This window comes from Arvicanthis niloticus, chromosome 13, assembly GCF_011762505.2.
Source record: "Arvicanthis niloticus isolate mArvNil1 chromosome 13, mArvNil1.pat.X, whole genome shotgun sequence".
In the NCBI taxonomy this organism is placed as follows: domain Eukaryota; kingdom Metazoa; phylum Chordata; class Mammalia; order Rodentia; family Muridae; genus Arvicanthis; species Arvicanthis niloticus.
The window spans coordinates 15,423,366-15,442,479 of record NC_047670.1 but is presented as its reverse complement, the minus strand read 5'-3'; the positions used below and the strand labels follow the sequence as shown (position 1 = coordinate 15,442,479).

The 19,114-nt window shown below is 43.5% G+C and overlaps 1 pseudogene; it reads right to left on the bottom strand.

The window, feature by feature from the left end:
* Window positions 1–14,820: 14,820 nt before the first annotated feature.
* LOC143433742 (L-lactate dehydrogenase A chain pseudogene) lies at window positions 14,821–16,286 on the bottom strand (annotated as a pseudogene).
* Window positions 16,287–19,114: the final 2,828 nt, after the last annotated feature.

Genomic DNA, 19,114 nt, shown 5'->3' with positions numbered 1-19,114 from the left:
AGACAACTCTTCTTTTGAGAGACAGATCTTGACCTGCTATTGAGCCCTACAGGAAACTGAATGCCTGACCTTGGACCAGAACTGACTGTGATCTCACCACCAAGCTACAAAGTTGGGTGTGCACAGCAGTAACCCATCATCAAATAAAGGTGGTGTTTGTAATTGGGCCTGAACAGGTCCTGAAGGGTCAGATAAGTTAATGAAGAAGTGGTCCTAAATTGCTATGGCCCCTAGTCCTGTTGCAATGCCTTTGGCCCTCAGTGTATACCTAAGATCAGCTGACAAAGGGAGAAAAGACCCTGGATCGGCCTTGGATTATAGATGGCTCTACATATTATACAAACACTGTGTGAAAGTGGACAACTGTTGCATTGGAGTTGGAGCAGAGTGTGTCTCGTGTGTGAGGAGGACAAGTACACCCGTGGATGAAGGAGCATTCACGACATAAGCATGGTCATGCTAAGACCCCCAAGGCTTTCCCCAGGTTAAAGCAAGGATGCTGATGGACAAAAGGTTGACCTTTAGCTAAAAACAGTTCATGCAGAGTGCTGACCACAGCTTCCTCCTCCCAGATGATTATAGGATCACATCTCCCACTGAGACTATTTCTTACCGAGACCTCCCTCACACTGATATTAGCTAACCCACCTCCTCACTTGTGCTGTGCATAATAAACTCACCAAGCTGCTAATCCGTCTCTGTCTGAGCTCACAGCCCACCCAATTCCATCACTCTCATTAGGTTTCCAGGACCCAGCCACACAGGCTGTAGCAATTTGGAGTACAGGAGGTCATCTATTAGTGTTAGGAAGCCATTATTAAAATTAATGGGAAACTTCAATATTCAAATCAAACCCAGGCAGGATGACAAATGGCCCAGACCCTTTAAGGACTTAAGATGAGTTGTCCCTCCAGGTAAAGGACCTGAACTTGCTGAGGTATTTGCTGACGGCAGAGGAAATACAGAATGTGTACTAGAGAAGGACACTTACAAATACTAGCTGTGCCTGTGTTACCAGTTACTGACATGGCATCTGTAACTGTTATGTCTTCCATGTTAAGGAAGTATGGGCTTGCACACACATAAAACATATTAAAGAGATGTCTTTGTCTCCATCCTTGTCTTGCCATGTAACGCAATGCTGACTGGTTATATTGGCACTTGAGTACTGGCAACTTTACCTTCTAATATGTAAGTTATGAGAAGTCAGGGGAAGAGCAAGAACCCCTTAGGAAACTTCTAAACCTTCTAGGGCAAGAATGCATTTTCAGTCATGTGTAGACTAGTTAGATCACATTAGGCAAAATTACGATTTTGTAATACTGTTTATTGGGAGACTACTCGTGGTGTGGGATGGGTTTGGGAAATGAGTTGACAGAGGACAGGCTTGTGATAGCAAATGGTTGGACTGAAAGATACATGGCAAGGTACTCAGGCACACTTCCAAAATGTATCCCTGAGGGTGTTTCCAGAAACAACCAGCATGTGGTGAGTGAACTGGGGGAGCAAAGCAACCTGAGTGCAGGTTCAGGTCCCTATTCAGTAGAGCAGGACCCCAAGTGGAATAGTAAGTAGAAGAAAGCCCCGAGAGTCAAAATTTGATTTTTTTCTTGAATAGATTCATTTCCTCCACCCCCCCCCATACTAGGTATGTATCATAATATAGGCAGGTATCATAATATAGCATCTTTGATCCTTACATCGAGACCCACACCTCTGACTGTCTAGGAAGCTGACAAGCTTTCAGCTACAGACTGTGGCCACATTATTGCCTTCTCTTGTTCTGAGGCTTCCAGCTTCTTAGTCAGAGTAGCTACTGGTTTCTCTGGTTCTTCAGTTTACACAGCCAGCCATTGTTGAACTACTCACTGTGTAAGCCAGTCAATCAACACACACACACACACACACACACACACACACACACACACACAACTCCTGCTATCAACTTGACATAAGCCCAGAGTCACTTTGGTAGAGAGACTGTCAACTGGAGGACTAGTGTGACCAGCTTGGCCTTGTGGCCATGGTTATGAGATATTTAACAAAAGTGATGTAGGAAGGACCAGCTACTTGGGGTGTTGTTGTCTCTAGGCAGATGGGTGTGGGCTATATAAGAAAAGAAGCTAAGTGTGAACCTAGGAGTACGATAGAGAGCAAGATTCCTCCAGGATTTCTAGTTCAGGTCTTGCTTTGAGTTCCTGTCATTGCTTTCCTCAATAATGGACTGTTGCCTATAAGATGAAATAAAGTCTTTCCTCCCAAGTTATTGTGGCTTTGGTGTTTAGCATAACAAGTCAGAACAAATATATCAATGATAGATAGATAGATAGATAGATAGATAGATAGATAGATAGACATATCTATGTAATTCTATTACTTTGTTCTTTTAGAGAACCCTGACTCATATACAATAGAAGGTCTGCCTCAATGCAGGTTATTAAGGATACCTAATTTTACTTTGACAAAGAATGGGATGAGGACATTAAGGATTACTCTTACTGATGTCAGCAGACTTTATATCTCCTTGTATCAGAAGGTAATGTTAGATGGTTTCCTCAAATTTACATTTCTATGATCACATCTACAATTAGGAACTATTTATAATTATTAATAACATGTAACATTAGAATCTCACCTGGTTTTCTCCTGCGAATAATTTTTATAGACTTCTCACAAGCCTGTGAGGTAGGCAGAACAGCTGTTATTTGTCCCATTTAGAGAGTTAATTTATGGTGTTTGAGACTGTCAACTACATGAGAACAACAATTAATACTCTGGAAACTTCTACAGACATTGATAAAGCAGTAGTAATATTCCCTGGAAAAGCAAGAGGTTAACACAGATTTTTTTTTCCATCTGTTTCCTGGAATCTAATCATTAATCCTTGATGACTTTGAACTGGAGCCTGATAACTTTAAATGGTTCTGCAGATTAGAAACTGTTGCAGTTCTGAGTAAGATGCCACTTCACATAAGGTAAGGGACCTGTAACTCACGAGAAACATCTAAAGTAAACAGAATAGACCTGGAATGGCACGTCAGCATCCTTTCTGAAGTACAGAATTACAAAGAAGACTGTCTCTCCTGTGTGGGAATGAGCATGGCTGCTTAATCATAAATTAGAACTCCCACTGACTTTATAGAATATATGGAGCATGTCTTAGTTCCTTTTCTATTGCTGTGATAAAACACATGATCAGAGAAGGTCACTAGGGCTCACACTTGCAGAAGGATATGAGTCCATCATCATGAAGAAGCAGACACGGTAGCATGCAAGGCCGCACCTCCTATGTCTCCTCAAACAGTGCTACCAACTAGAGGCTAAATATTCAAATGTCTGAGACCATGGGAGACTATTCAAAGCACACAGAACAGAACAAACCATCTGTCTTCACTCTAGCAATGCATAATCTCATTCCCAGTAAAACTCAGTCTTTTCTCTGTGCTCATTATGTTAATATAGCCTTGAGTCTTAAGAAAATGACTGACAGCAGTTAAAGCAGATGCATTAAAATGTGGCTTTGATGATAGACGTAGACTCATGAGATAGATATTAATACATAGAACTAATCATGAACTCTAGGCAAGAGTTCATTTGTTGCTGAATCTTATTTGATAAGTTCAGAACAAGTGAATTTTATCAATTCATGACTGAAAGAAATTCTTTTCTTATTTCTAAGAGTAGGCAAGGAAACAATCCTTGTTGATTGAGAAGAATGATGGAGCCACATTTTGGCAAAACTATAGGAAGTAAACAGATGGGAAATAAAAGACAGGCCACACGGGCAGGAAAAGCCATGAGTTTTCAGCACATAGCTAAAATATAAATGAGAGTTCTCCAGGGAAGCCATGGGTCATTTAGTCCAACAACAGTCATTTCCTTCCCATTCAGCAAGGGTTCTGAACTTTGGGGACAGAGGGAGTCTTATGACATATGGCTCTCAGCACCAGCTGTGACAAGGGAAAATGGCTGCTAATAGAGTAATTCTGACTCAGATAATAAGATCCTTAGCTGCCTGCATCTAATAGCTTCACAGGAAATTTTAGGGTGGAAGTCAGCCAACAACACGATCTTCATTTGCTCTTTCCTTTTGGTTAGCACAGCCATCTGACACTTATTTTTATAAAGATAATTTTTTTAAAAATGCAATGGATTACTTCACAGAAGCTCACCTCCCCCCAAATTATGTTTTAAACTTGGTCAAAAGATTTAAAATGGGTGCTTTTCTTGCTGGCATTTTCCATTCCAATCCTGTCTTTGTTGTTTTATGCTGGGGATTATGTTATGACTACGCAGGACAGAAGAACCAATCAACTGGATCTGCTTGGGAGATGAGGGGAGGAAAAGGCAAGCAAGGAGATCTGAATCTATGTGGAGAAAGGTATGCTGTGCCAGAGGAGGGGTAGCAATAGCGAGACATGGATGTTTTTTAATTATGAGTAAAGAGTAGTCAGTTCCGTACTTTAAAAGTAATTGATTTTTGATGACAATACAAAGACAGATTGGACAATGAATTTGTAATATTGGAAAGTTCTAGGAGGCTGCTAAAAGGAGAAGTGCTGAGAGACTAAGCTAAGACAGTGGCTCTGAAGATAGAGGAGGGGGACCAGATCTGATATGTGCACACCAGGTCCTGTGCCTCAATACTGTTCTTCAGAGTATCCTGCTCTTCTTCAGTGCAGGATTTAGTCCAGGGTCTCATTTGTGTTTGGTTATGTTTCCCTAGTCTGCTGAAATCTTGAACAAATCATTGGCTTTGTCTTGATCTTTAACAACACTGACATTTTTTGAAAAGCACAGGTCAGTTACTTTATAGACCATTTCTTAGCCTTGGTTTGTGTGATGCTCCCTTGTGATTCCATTCAGATCATACACGTCCAGATGGAACACCACATCAGAAATTCGATGTCCTAAAGGCCACATCTGGAGGCCACATGATGTGACCACCTGCTCCTCATTGGGTATGTTAGTTTTGATTATCCAGTTGGGAAGTTGTCTGGTGTCTCCACTGTGCAGTTTTTCCTCCATGTCACTACCATAAATAGGCTGAGGGGAAATACTTTAAGGCCATGCAAGTGTTCAGCTCCTCAGCAAACTTTCTCAGTTGATTCTTATTCAGATCTGTCTTTACCACACGGTTCACAGAACTGTGGTCTTACAAGTCTACCATCCACCGGAACTTCTATTTTCCACAGCTGAAACAGAACACCTGGTCTGGGTTACTTAAAAAATAAACACATTTCCCACAGCTCAGGAGCCTGTACAAGGTTAAGAGGGCTGACATCTGGTGAAGAGCTTCTAGCTGCATCACCCCATGGCGGAAGGGAAAGAGCAAGAAAGGATGCTGAATCACTCTTGTATCAAAAACCCACGACAACAGCTCCCTCCCTCCCATAGATACACAGTTAACTCATTTGTGAAGGTAGAGCCCAGTCCCTAAATCTTACCTCTCCACAGTTCTGCATTGGGGATTACATTTTCAACATATGAATTTGAGAGACAGTCAAACCATTTCCTTGTGTGAAGTAAGGGTCTAAGTATCCCAGTGCACTTGTGGCTTTCTGACTAAATTCTAATGCAAATAAGTATCTGTGAGACATCTAAGAAGTCTCCTTAAAAGCATGAAGTTCCAGCTGGACATGGTGATCCAGGTCTGTATTCTCAGCACTGGGGACACCAAGACCAATCCGAAGCTGGCCTTGGGCTACATAGTCAGTTCAAGGGCAACCTGGGCTACAAGGAAAAAGATTGTTTCCAAAAAGACCAAGAAAAATGCATAGAAATCAATAGAAGAAGGGGGAAGGTTTTTACCTCCAAGGGGAAAATGTGGTAGAAAAGAAAAAAAAATGACTAAGAATTAGGGCCCTGTTAGATACTAGAAGCTGGTGAATAACCAGGAGTAGCCTGCACAAAAGTCTGTGAAAAGCCAAACATTAGCCAGGGCAGTGCCTTCAGAATGAAGGTGGGCAAGAAGGCTAAGGGGGATGGGGTGAACAGTTCAGATACCAGGAGGAGACAACAGTAGGGACTGAAAAGTCTCTTTTGAACTAGTACTAGGTGGTCTTGGGCAGCCCACCGAAAAGAATGACACCAGATGAAAGGGACACTTGGACTTCAGCAAACAGAGGACCAAACAAGACAGAAGATCAGCCTCAAGTCTAAATGATTCCTCCCTGAAGATTCTAGAAAGATGAGGGAACGGCCAACCAATGACTGGCCCAACTTGTGATCTATGCAATGGGAGAGAGCTGACTCCTGACACAACTTATGACACTCTGCTGTGCTTGCAGACAAGAGCGGCTTCATCTGGCAGCATGCAGAGACCCACACCTAAGCATCAGGTCGAGCTCAGGGAGTCGTGTGGAAGAGTCGGGCATAGGATTGAGAGCCAGAGAGGTCAAGGACACGACAGGAAGACCTACAGAGTCAACTTGGGCCCAGTGGGGCTCACAGAGGCTGAAGCACCAACCAAATATTGTGCAAGAGACTTAGGCTCCCTATATATTTGTAGCAGATGTGCAGTTTGGTCTTCATGTGGGTTCTCTAACATTTGAAGCAGGGGCATCTCTGACTCTGTTGCCTGCCATAGGATCCCCTTCCCCTAACTGAACTGCCTGGCCAGGCCCCAGTTGGAAAAGGTGCATTTAGTTCTGCTGCAAATTGATGTCCCAAGGTCAGGCTGGTACCCAAGGGAGGCTTTTCTTTCTCTGAGAAGGGGAGGGGATTGGAGGGACAGGGATTGGTGGAGGTGGACTGGGAAGAGAGGAGGGAGGGGGGACTTGACTGGGATGTAACGAGAATAAATAAATAAAGTATAGACCGTATGTTGAGTGCAAAGAAAACTGTTCTGTTCATCTTGAATTTCTGGAAATGAATGCAGCCTTGGCTCATGACAAACAAAGAGCAAATATTAGCGGAGTGAAAGCCAGACTGAAGGTCTTCCCTCCCATAGAGACCTCACATTCTAGTAAGCACGGAACGGAGCAGGATGCATGTTGGGAGGCATGGCTTTTCAGGACTGGAGATTTTGTTTTAAACGATTTTATATTAGCTTTATAGTGCCATGGGTCTTGAGGGACAGCCACACACAACCCAACAAATTATCCAGCAGTCTCATCATCTAGCAAAGCTTCTTTCCCTTAACCTTGGTCCTCATGCCCACTGATTTCTGTTTCTGTAGTGTTGACTTTTTCAGAATGTCATGAAAATGTCATTCAAGCAGAAAGCTTTTTGCTTGATAGCCAAGCCACAGTCTTTGTGTCTGGCTTATTTCATTTAATGCAATGTTTTTGAGCTCCCCTCCCCCACCCCCAGGCTATTGTACGTAGCTCATTCTGCTTGATTGGTGAGAAGCATTTCATTGTATAACTGCATCAGGACTCATTTCCTATTTGATGGATATTCAGGTTGCTTCCAGTTTGGAACAATTTTAATTAGTATGTGGGTCTCTGTGTGAGCATACACTTCATTGCTATTCCTAAGTTCTGGGGAGTGGGGCTGCTGGACAGACATTGAGCTTCATAAGAAAGCTGCCAATCTTTTCCCAAGTAGGACACGGACACACGCACACATACACATATTCAAAATGAATGTATGTGTGATGATGATGAACAGGGCAGCTTGTCTCTGCCTTCAATAATATGTGAGGTTCCTTGCATTGTACTTCCACAGAACTTAATATTACCATTTTTAAAAGTTTAGCTTTTGACTTTAGATGCTAGGTAATTGATACTTAGTTGGTAGAAGTTGAACTCTTGAGTTTTTAATTTGGACCTTCTGGGCTAGCAGCTATAATATGAGAGTCGTTCACACTCCAGGAGCCTCGGCTGTGAGATCAACGTCAGTGTTCTACACTGTACTGTGCTGTTGCTTTCAGTATACAGATGTTTGATAAAGTACATGAGCTGTTCTGTATGTCATTATAAAATGAGCTTGTGTTAGGCAGTTTTAATCAACCCTAGTCTCACACAAGTGTTCTGAGACTCCTTACAATGAATCAGGCTAAGCTATGGTGTCTGGCAGGCTGAGAATATTAATTTTGGCTTACAGTTTTTTTGGGACATGATACCTGTAACTAGAGCATCACCTGCATGGTGGTGTGTCCTTGAAGCTTTTATTGCATACCCCACTGCATGTGTGTTCTGCCAAGTACATGGAGGGTTTTTCATCTGTTGCTTGCCCTTTGTACCTGCTCTGTGCACAAGTGTCTGCTCAAATCTATAGCTTTTTTAAAAGATGGTGTCTGGTTCTTATTGGATTGTGAGAGTCTTTAGAAAAACTACTTTTGAATTTTTGTTTGTGAGTGCTTTTTTGTTTATGTGTGCATTTGTACTTCATGCATACCTATTGCCCACAGACATTTGCAAGTCATGTTGGTACTGGGACCCAAGCCTGGGTCTTCTGAAAGACCAAGTGCTCTTGACCACTGAGCCATCTCTCCAACTCCCGATTGTGAGCGTCTTTACATGTTCTGAATTAAAGTTTCTAATCAGATAAACATTTTCTGAACATTTTCCTCAGTCTGTGGCTTGCCTTTTCACTTTCTCTAGTGTCTTCTGAAGAATTTTAACATTTCACTGACATCTAAGGAATCCCTCTTTCTCTTATGATTCACGCTTTTGCATTCTATCTTAAACCATCGCCTGATTTCAGGCTCTCTGATTTTTCTCTAAAAGGTTTGTGGCTTTGTGTTTTACATTTAGGTCTGTGGTGCACTCAATTTCTATGCAATGGGGTTACAAGATTAGAAAACATTTCTATTGAGATAAACAGAGCAGTTGAAGAGACACACTGTAGTGTAATGGATTGCAAAAGAAGCAGAAAGACTGAGATTCACCATGAAAAATGAATTCCTTCTCACACCGAACCAAAGGGAAGAAACAGAGCAGTTGAAGAGACACACTGTAGTGTAATGGATTGCAAAAGAAGCAGAAAGACTGATATTCACCATGAAAAATGAATTCCTTCTCACACCGGACCAAAGGGAAGAAACAGAGCAGACGTTAAGTGGTGTCTCCTCTACAAAATAGTCTGATAAAGGGGAGGAACGAGGCTGGGAAAGAGCTTGGAGCAGACTTATAAATGGCAGACAGGCTATGTTAAAGACCCAGGAAGTCGGAATCCTGGAGCTGTAACCACTGCAGCTGCAAAGGATGCCTTCTTTAGATGTAGGCATCAGATCCTGGAGCTGTAACCACTGCAGCTGCAAAGGATGCCTTCTTTAGATGTAGGCATCAGATCTCTAGAACAGCAGTGAGGAAACTTAACAGAGGAGGAACCGAGAGGAAGCCAAGGAGTTCGGAGGTTTCAGACCCAGTTAGCCAAGGAGTGTGGTTGTGAATGAAATTGATGAGAAAGGACTTGGGAATCAGAGGTCTGGGTGAAGTTCTGGGACAAACCTCTCTCTGATCTGATGACTAATATGTGGTTTTGATTCATAGGAATAAATTACATAATCTGAATGTCTATGTGCATTTGCATAAAAGCAAAATAATTTAAATATGCAAATAGAGATGGCTTAAACAATAGAGCTTAGTTTGGGCATATTTCTTTCAAAACAAGAAACTGAGAAGTGGGAAGCTCTGTGGATAGTAAAGCAAATGGTATATTTACTATACTATGTCAGGATTCTGGAGCACTGTATCTGCTATTGTCTTGAGTTACTTTCACTATTATAAAGTGGCCATCAAAATGCCAAGCAGGTTTTTTTAATGAATTAATTTATTCTTCTTCACTGTATCTTTTACTGGACAAGTAAAAAATATCTGACATGTCACCATCAGCTCTGAAATCACGCTGGTCAAACGGCCCATCATTTCATCCCTACCAAATAGTTCTCTGGGTCAGCCTGCCTGCAGGCTGACAGGTTCCTTGAGTAATGCTGCCTTCCCTGCTCTGCTTCCTGGCTGGCTAATCTAACCAGGGACAGACACTCAGCACAAACTAGGGCAAACATTCTCATGCACAAGGCTGAATTGGGCAATGCTGGCGTTGAAGATATAAGGTCACGAAGATTTGGGCTAAGACCACGCGCAGTGTAAAGAGTTGATCTACTCAGAAGAGTGGCAGTCCAAGTCTAAGGGTGTGGCCCACATGATAGAAAGTATTGCCTAGTTAGTATGTGTGGAGCCTTGAGTTGAAGCCTTGAGTTGAAATCTCAGCATGCATAAACCAGGTATCCTGGTGCACACTTGCAATTCCATCGCCAAGGTGGTGGAGTCAGGAGGATCAGAAGTTCAAGGCCACCCTTAGCTACAGGGAGAGTTTTAAGTCCAGCTTGGGCGGCATGAGACATTGTCTCACAAACAAACAAACAAATAAAAACTACTTTGCAGAGATATAGAATAGCCTATAAGAGGGAAATGAGACAAGAGATTAGGAAAGCAATCGTTGGGGACAGACAAGCTGTCTGAGCTTACAAACTTTCCCTGCTTGGGTTGTTTGATCTCTTAACATGAATTTCCTTCCCATTACTTGGGCTGGCTCCACTGTATTTTGATTCCGCAGAACTGAAAGATGCTTTGGGAAAGTCATTCATGGCTTGGATTAGAGCCCAGAGTAAAAAGTAAACAAGGTTAGCAGCTGAACAGTCAAAACTGAATTTTCAAAATATTATAGGCTAATTGTCACGTGACCTTGGACATCTGTTATCATTCATTTAACTTTTATAACAGCTGCATTGAGATAATTTACATGCTCTGGAAAGTCAGCCTTCTCTCTTTGCCTATTTACTTTTACTTTAAAAAACAAAACAAACAAAAAAACCCAAAAACCAAACCAAACCAAAAAAAACCCAAGCTCCCACCAAGCCTAGTGTCCGAGACCCAGGCAGCTTTTATAAAGAGTAGCCAGCAGAAGCAAGCACACCACAGCAGTCAGAGTGACAGTTGGCAGTTGACAGCCTAGCACAAAAGGGAAAAATCAAAACTATAAATAGGGTCATGGTAATTCTGAAGGGGTGTACCATGTCTGGGCCTCTAAGAGTATTTTCCTGAGGCTCTTTTGGTTCTGAGGGACAGCTCATGTTACATCTAATATTAGGGAAGGAGCCATAAACAAGGATGAAAACAGGGCTCTCCTGGGAACCCAGCAAACCCAGCAAGCAGCAGGAAGAGCCAGGGCTTCATCAGGAACCCCAGGTTACCTCAGGATTTCAGCAGTGGGATTCACCTTAGGAGCTGGTTTTTTGTTTGTTTTGTTTTTTTGTCAGCTTCCTCTGCCCTCTCCTTTCAGTGTCTTTCAAAAGGTTCTCTGTCTGCCCCCAGCCTGTGGCTGCCTCATTCACTTTCCATCAGGCAGCCGGGCAACTCGGAGGACCACTTCAACCTGCATTGGAACTGGCCTGTGTGGTGTCCTCTGCAGTGTGGCAATGTTGCAGCGTACTCTTGGCTCTCCTCAGACCCTTGCCACGCCCCATGGCCTTCCCTGGTGTCCTGTTGTAGCACTGAGGCACCCTCTTGGCTGTCCCCATACCCTCCTCTCATTTACATTGTCAAGGGCACTGCTGCAGGAATCTGGGTGTGCGACCTCTGCGGCCTGACACCACAGCCTCTAAGCATCAGAATATCTAGTTTCCCAAAATTTTGAAAGTTCTATCCCCATTGGCTGTCTCTGTACATCAGGTATATTCCTATCTCAAAGAAAATTAATTTTCTTTTTTTTAAAGATTTTTTTGTTCATTTTATTTTATATGTGACTGTTCTCTCTCTCTCTCTCTCTCTCTCTCTCTCTCTCTCTCTCTCTCTCTCTGTGTGTGTGTGTATGTGTGTGTGTGTGAAAGTAGGCAAGTAAGTGGGATCAGAGGATAATGTGGGTGTTGGTCCTCACCTTGAAAGTTGTTGCTAGCATAAACCTGTGCCCAGCTTAGTAGCAGTACATGCCTGTAATCAAAGTATTCAAGAAGCCAACGCAGGAGAATCATGAGTTGGAGGCCAAGTTGGGCTTCACTGGGATTTCAAGGCTAGCCTAGACTATATAGCAAGACCCTAACTCAAACAACACAACAAAAAACAAAAAATGAAACCGCAGCTTGGTGTTAAGAACATGCACTACTCTTCCAGAGGACTCAAGTTCAATTCTCAGTAACCATGTCAGATGGCTCACAACTACCTGGAACTCCAGCCCCTGTGACTCCTGCTCCTTTGATCTCTTCCAGGCACCTGCTTCACATGCACACACCCACACACAGACACATACATGTCTGATCTCTTCAGGCACCTGCATTCACATGCACACACCCACACAAAACACATACTTGTAACCCAGAACAACAAAATGAGTCTGTTTTAAATAACAAAAGGGAATATAGTATTTTCTAGCTGTCATTTATCGGCTAGCAAATGTCTTAGTGATTTGGTGTTTCACTTACTCATAAGGTGAGGATGATAATACATGCACTTGACCAGGCTGTCAGATTAGTGAGAAAACACAAGAAGGCTGTCAGCTGCTAAAGGAGATCGCTTCCAGGTCTGACCACCTGAGTTCAGTACCAAAGGCTGTCCTTTGACCCACCTACCCACCCCCCACACTAAATGAATGAATGAATAAATAAATAAATAAATAAATAAATGCAACTTAATAAAAAGAATATTCAAATGAAACTTTAAGAACAGGTTCCTGGTTCCTAGTGAAGGCCTAACTGCTAACGTCTGTAACATTGGTAATGGTTACTGCCTTTGGCACCTTTCTTGTCCTGGTATAAAAATGCAGCTATGTGATTATGCGTTACCAGCATCTGTATAATACCTGATGCTGGTTGAGCTTTCCCTGTTTCTATGTGTCCTCTCTGATATCATGTTCTTACCCTGAACAAAAGTTGAGTATTTCATTTTCAAACCAAGAAAATTGCTTCAGTTAAGCTATTTTACTGTAGGATCACATTATCGTGTGGGGAGTGGGAGGGTCATGGGTCTCCCAAGCTTTCGAGAATTGGGCTGGCCTCTCCACTGATTCATTTATATTGGTGCCTCACAGAAAGGCAATCCCCAGTGCAGACAGTTGTCAGTGTGACAGTAAACACCTCTGAAAAACAACGCAGGCTGTAGCTGCTGCCAAGACTGATCTAAGACAGCCTCTGGAGACTCTGGCTAGTCTGGGGTGACTTGCTGCCTAGAAATATGATGGATGCAGGCCAGTAGGGCCAGGGTCTGAAAGCAGTGGGGCTCAGAAAAGCCATCAGGATCATACAGGACGTTTTACAAGCTGAAGGCAGGGCTCACCTTAGACCAGTGGTTCTCAACCTGTGGGTCATGACCCCCTCGGGGGTCGAATGACCCTTTCACAAGATTTGCCTAGGACCATCAGAAAACACAGATATTTACATTACAATTTATAGTAGTAGGAAAATTACAGCTATGAGTTAAAAAGAAAAATGCTTGAGGGTCATCACACTCAACTGTATTAAAAGAGTTGCAGCTTCAGGAAGGTTGAGAACCACTGCCTTAGACTGAGTGAATGCTGAGACTCAGATGTGGGACCAGGGAATGGAGATGGAAAGTATGATGTTTAAAAGCTCCTCAAACCTTAGAGTGGACAGCCTAGACTGAGAACCCTACTTTTCTAGGGTTTGCTGTAATCTGCTTCTGTACCAGGCACCTCCTCAAAGACAGACCATCAGGTGAGGCAGGGGAAGGGAAAAAGACACTGCTCTCTGCACCCCACACCAAAGTGAGTGAGTGTGTGTGTACCCGTGTGTGTACACACGTGGAAACACGCATTTTAGTGTAGGTATCCATGCAGGCTAGAGGAGCCCCTGGAGCCAGAGTTACAGGTGGCAGTGTATGGTTCCTATGGATCCTGGGAGTCAAACTCTTGTCCTTTGCAGAAGCAGAACATGCTCTTTCCCACTGAGACATCTTCCTGGCCTTCCAGCTCATGGTTGCTTCTTACTGAGGCCAGTTTCTCTCTCCAAACTTGCCAATTTGACTGGTCTGGCCTGCCAGCCCCGGGGATCCTCTGGCCTCTGACTCCCCAGTGCTGGAACTAGTAGCTCACAAGGTCATACCCAGCTTCATTTAAACAGGGGTACTGAAGTCCAAATTTATCTCCTGCTTACACAGCAAGCTCTTTCCCACCCAAGCTAGCCCCAGGGCCTGCTTTCTGTTTGGCTGTTGGTTTGATTGCAGGATTTTTCTTAGACTACACAGTACAGGAACAGTATAAACTTGGAGAAGTAACAGAAGAATAAAAAATAGAAGATAGCACATGCAATCCCTAAACATGAGCACCTACTGCTTTGGCATATTCCTATTTTTCTCATGTATCTTTGGAGTTGTAATCTCACTGCATGAGGAGTTTTGTATCCTGCCTTTAATATAATCTACACATTATATCCCCTTTCACTGATAGTTTGAAATTGTTTTTTCTGTGGCCTTCCTGGTAGAAATATTGTCTTACTTAGAAGACAATAGCTTTCAAATAGCTTTCCAAATAGGCTTCCAGTTTCCCCCAGCTAAAACAGTACTTACCTGTATGCATTATTCTTTGTCTATTTTGATGGTTATACCCATAGGATGGATTCCTAGAAGTGCCATTCCTGGATAAAGATGTAAAAACCTCATGTCTCTTAAGAACGTGTTTCTGGAGGTATCCATCCAGTTTGCATCTATTGTCAACACAGCATGACAGTGTCATTTTCTCAGACCTGCTAATTTTCTGGAATAAAAGATGGAATCTAAACCAACAGTCTCAAGGATAATTTTATTATAATTACACAAGGAAAACTTTGGGACAGGTAAACTATTAATCTTGGAGTTGCCTGGAGGAGGGAGATTGGGGGGGGGGGGTGCAGCAGAGCCAGGCGTGGTGCCCAGCAAAGGCAGACAGATTCCAGACTAGCCTGGTCTATATATCTACATGATCTACATAGTTACCCTAGGTAGGACTACATAGTAAGAACCAGTTGCAAAACAAACAAGGAAGTAGCTTTAGAAGAAAAGAGTTTTAAAAAAGCCCAGAGTGTTGGCAGGTATTGGGAAAGAGGAAAAAGAAGAACAAGAGAGGAGGCTCTGTTTTAATGACCATCAAGTTACATCACTGCCACACCATAAGCAACTGCCTTAAACTTTTTTGTTTGGTTTGGTTGTTTTTGTGTAAACTCATGTAGGCCAGGATATTTGCTATTCTCCTGCCTCAGTCTCTGGAGGTCTGGGATTAGAGGTGTACACTACTACACATGGCGGAGGTTGGACTTTTAATGTGTTTATTAGACATGTGTATTTCCCACTTACTATTCAGTTTCTTTTCTCATTCATAAAAGTAGTAAGAAGAAAACCAGGCTTGGTGGCACATGTTTGTAATCCTAATTCTTGGGAGACTGAGGCAGGATCATTGCTGCAAATTTGAGACTAGCCTGGGCTACATAGTGAGTTCAGTGCTAACATGGGCTTTAGAACTGCAGCTCTCTAGCGTGTAGCTGCATGCCTCTTCAGGCAGGCCTCCTCTTCAGGAATCAGAATCACCTTCACAACATCTGAGGTTCCATTCTGTCCAAGGATACAGGCGACACTGAGGAAGACATCATCTTTTATTCTGTAGAAACCCTTAATCATTGTGGATATGGGATGTGCCCATTCAAGAATCCGTGTTGCTCTTGGCCAAGTCAGCCACAGAGAGGCCACTGGCCCAGGTGTATACAGAACCCTTCAGCTTGACCACCCCAGAGGCACCGCCAACCACCTGCTTGTGAACATCCTTCCACAGCTCCTTGTCAGCATCAGTGCCCGGTTCTGGGTTCAGATTCCTCAGGGAGATACTGGCAACATTCATGCCACCCCGCACGGGCACACTAGAGTCTCCATGCTCCCCTAGGACCCATCCATGACAGCCTAGCAGGTGAACTGCCAGCCTGAAGAAAGTTCTCCTATCAGGTAACAGAGCCCAGCTGAATCCAGATTATAACCGCTCCCGATAACTCTGTTTTGGGGAAAGCCATTTATCGTCTAAGCCACTTAGGTCAAGATATCCACTGGGTCTGAAGCAAGAAGCAGCTTGCAGTTTGCACAGTACTTCACAACACTCTCCCGTTTCACTGGGCCAAACGGAGCCAGCTCCCTGCCTCTTGCTGACTGACCAAGGACCAGCTTGGGGCTTGCAGTCATGCCATAGCCTTTGCCAGGGATACTTTGTGGTGTTCTAAGGAAAAGGCTGCCATGCTGGAGATCCGTCATCTCTCCCTGTTGCTTGTCTCCTGTGACATCAACAAGGGCAAGCTCATCTCCCAAGTCCTTCACTGAGATACTGATGGTCCTTGAGGGTTGCCAGTTTGGAACAGGAAAAAGGACCACAGGTCACAAGGGGTGGTATCAGGCATCCAGTGGCACAATCCAGGTTCCATGACAGTGGCTCCAGACAAAAGATGTTTGAAGGAAAGATTTCTCACTATACTATTGAACATTGTGTAACCATTAAAAGAGAATATTTTTACTCTGGAATATTATCATTCCCCTTTTTAAAAAGATAGTATCTGACGTAACTCAGACTGATCTCAAACTTACTATGTAGAATAGCCTTTAACTCCTGATCCCCTTGCCTCTGACTCCTAAATTCTGGGATTGTAGGCATGTGCCAGTAATTCCCAGCTTCCAGGGGCTATTCCTGAATAGAAAAGGAAGTGCAAAGGCCAGCCCTGAGTAAGAAGAGCAGGTGGGGGGACATGTATTCGTGTTCTTGGGTGTGTACAGATCTGTTTTGGGTTGGGACATAAAACACTGATTATTATCATTTGCCTTGGGATAGGGGCTGCTGGGTAGCAACTGAGGAACAGAGCAATACAGAGACCCATCTGCCCTATTTGCTCCACGTGGATTTAGGCCTACCTCTCTTTCTATTCTAAGTAAGAAGTCTCAGTAGATGCTACAGTGGGCACGTGTGACTAGGAACAGAGCTAAGCAGTGAGAAACTTGGTACCCCCTGAAGACTCATGTTAAAGGGTCACCCATGCTGGGTACTGTCGGGTCAGGATAGAACCTCTAAGAGGGAACCTTTTGGGGCCTTTGGGTCATGTGAGGGTATGCCTTTGAAGGGGCAATACGGTCTCAGATTCTGCTTCATTCTTGTTCCCTGGCCATAAGGGGAATGGTTTGCCCCCTTTAAAACATGTCTCATCACAGGTTGAAAGCAATGAAGTCAACCCGGTCATGGACCAGAACCATGAAAACCAGAGTCAAACAACCTTTTCCACTTTTATAAAAGTTTTGTCTCGGGCTGGAGCGATGGCTCAGCCGTTAAAGGCTAGGCTCACAACCAAAAATAAAAGTTTTGCCTCCAGCATCTTACTCCAGTGACAGAATGCACCCTTCCCCAAGAATGATGGTCACCTCCTCCATGATGTGAATTCTTCCCGAGGAGTCATGTTTTAGGACAACTCCATTACTCAGGGTTGTGTCCCTCTGAGACTCTAACACGGCAGGAGCTGCGAACGTGGGCTCTGAGTGGCCCGTATTTAAGTAATATGGGAGGGCTTAGTAAGTATGACTTACATGACTCCTGGGATCCAAATCCTAAGAGGAAAAAGATGGATACACTGCAGGACAGAGAGGTGTTTTGAAAGGAAGACTCAGGGGCCAAAGCATTTAGGACTGAAATGTTTCCTGAAAATGTGTCGGAAGATGTATCAGTCTTCAGACGGCAGACACAGCAGGCCAGGCTCCGGGCCTTGCAGTCATCTTGTGCACTAGTTTACGGCAAGAGACCAGAAGGCTACGGGAAGAAACTATGCTGGAGGGGTGTGCAGGGGTCAAATCGCAACAGGCTGAGAAGCAAAGACTGCGAGAGTTTGAAACCAAAAGGGCAAGTTGGCTTCAAGAGACAGATCTAAATCAAGGTAGGTGGTGTTTATTGGGGTGGGTGGGGTTTGCTGGGGTGGGTGGGGTTTATTGAGGGTGTGTCGTCGGAATTCTCTTTCTCCTTTGCCATTCCCCATAGCCACCTTCATGGGCTGACTTCTTTTTCTTTCAGATTCTTTCAACACACTGGCTTCTGTCTACTACAGCTTACCAAATAAATAAATTAATTAAAAAAAAAAAAAAAAAAAAAAAAAAAAAAAAAAAAAAAAAAGGCCCCAACTTTTCCCTAACAGTTACAGTACAGATCTTTGAACCAATTCATACTGGTCAGTTTGGGTCACTTGACTTTCCCAGAAATAATCAATGTGTGCGGCTCTTGTAAGCCGGGCAAGTGTTACACGACCTTTCCTCGGTGCCATAAACTTAAATTTAATCTTAGAACCAAAAGTGAGAGAGGAAGAGGGTGATGGCGGGTTTCCAAGGAAATCAAAGTCCTATTTAGTATTGTTATTTTAATTACATTTGTTTAGTGTGTGTGTGTGCACGTAGCATATGCATACCATGGCACATCAGTCAGTTCTCTCTTATATCTGTTCTGAGTACTGAATTCAGGTCATTAGGCTTGGTACCAAGTGCTTTTACTTGCTGAGCTATCTCACTGGCCCACTTGGTCTAAAGACCAAGATGCTGAGCAGGTGGAAAGGGCAACAGTCTATAATGAGCAAGAACAAAAGGATCAGGTGGCGAGAGTCCCTTACGAATGAAAAAGGCATGTTTTTTGGGGCGTGTCATCAGAATAGTCTTTTTCTTTCTCTTTCTCCTACCTTTAATCCCCAAACTAAGGAGGGAGGCTTAAGGAGGCAGATCTCTGTGAATTTGAGGCTAGCCTGGTCTACATAGTGAGTTCCAGGACAGCTGGGACTACCTAGTGAGACCCCATCTCAAACAAACAAACAAACAAACAAAAAATTTTTAAAGGGAGAAAATGTTCAAATGGCAGAGAAGTTGGAGAGACTAGGGACAAATAGTGGAAGGGACAGAAAGGACACTGTTTGGACAGAAACATTCGACTTGGCAGGCCATCTGACCCAGTCCCCACCTCTGCTGTTCTACCTCCTCAGTGCCCCCACAAACTCTACACAATTAGAATTCCTTTCAAAGCCACTCTAAACTCACTGGGATGTATCCAGCAGGGGCTGCTCCTGGGTGTAGGAGTACTGTGTCCTCATGCAGGTTGGATTCTTTAAATGGCTGCTTTTTACTAAGCTCAAGTCGAGCTCTCAGCTTGCCCTCGGGATAACTATAAATCCATCTCTTTCATCACAGGATCC